At 40.0% G+C, this 1,222-nt stretch overlaps 1 protein-coding gene across 1 annotated transcript in view; it reads left to right on the plus strand.

The window, feature by feature from the left end:
- The window catches only part of LOC119426488 (cadherin-18), a gene marked incomplete at its 5' end in the record, with an annotated part of 70,299 nt that overhangs the window by 45,030 nt on the left and 24,047 nt on the right, over positions 1 to 1,222 (plus strand).

Genomic DNA, 1,222 nt, shown 5'->3' on the forward strand with positions numbered 1-1,222 from the left:
GCAGCTAGAGTTCTCACAAGACCCCATACATATCAGCACATCACTCCAGTTCTGTTCTCGTTGCATTGGCTCCCTGAGGTTTTTAGAATTGATTTAAAAAATGTATTGTTTGTTTTTAAATCCCTGAACGGTCTTGCACCATCAAATCAATCCAAGCTTCTTACCCCCTGCATCCCCTCTTACAATCTCAGATCCTTAAATCTGTTCTTACTTTCCATCCCAGAACTCGACTGGTGACAGAAGGAGGGAGGGCTTTTATGGTCAGGGCTCCTAATTTCTGGAATGCTCTTCCTCTAAATGTTAGACAGCCCTCTTCATTGTCTTTTTTAAATCATTAGTTAAAACTTACTTGTTTAACAAGGCTTTTAATACTTGAATTTCTTTCTTGTTTGCGTTATTTTAATTGATTTGGTGTACTTTTGTGTTTCTGATGTCATTTATGATGTTTTAATTGATTAATGTGAAGCACTTCGTAACATTTGTTTGAAAGGTGCTATACAAATAAATTATTATTATTATTATTATTATATATACTACGGCATACTTTGTATTTATATGTATATGTACATGGAATACAGTTTTGTTTTGTGTTAAGTCAGCTGTTGCTGGTCAGTGTGTGTCCTGCGGGTCTTATTCCGGACCCCAGGCCCCACCTCCAGCCGCGGAGGCACCCAGTTCACCCCTTCCTCAGAAGTGGTAAACCACACTATCAATAAATCAAGGAAACATGAATTGGATTGGATTTTACCAATTATATTAAATCAAGGCAGGAAAAAACAAAGTAACAGTGCTGGCCTCTCCGATACAATTTGACGCAAGATCAGGAACCGGAAGGGCCGGATGTCCCGTGGCATTACAGATTTATAGGGCCTAGACTCCTCCTTCGCAGTAGGAGAGCACAACCGGTCCCCTGTATGAGGGGGAGTGACTAAGAGTGATCTCAAGGGATCTTAACCGGTTTAACGTGAAGGAACAAATGAGATGGGGCTTCAAAAGCCTTTCTATGTGATGTAGCGAGGAAAATAAACTACTCCTTGAAGGACATTGAATCCGTGGGAGACTTTTTTTTTAGAGTTGCTGGCCCAGTTTAACCCAGTCAGAACCGGGTCATAATTCCATTGTAATCCCGTCTCTGAGCAGATCAAAAAAACAGGGCCAGTCTAGATAAATGTACCAACAATAGAGATGATTTTGGTTCAAAATTTGAATTCTGCTTTAGTTT

This window comes from Nematolebias whitei, chromosome 20, assembly GCF_014905685.2.
Source record: "Nematolebias whitei isolate Nwh7 chromosome 20, NemWhi1, whole genome shotgun sequence".
NCBI lineage: Eukaryota > Metazoa > Chordata > Actinopteri > Cyprinodontiformes > Rivulidae > Nematolebias > Nematolebias whitei.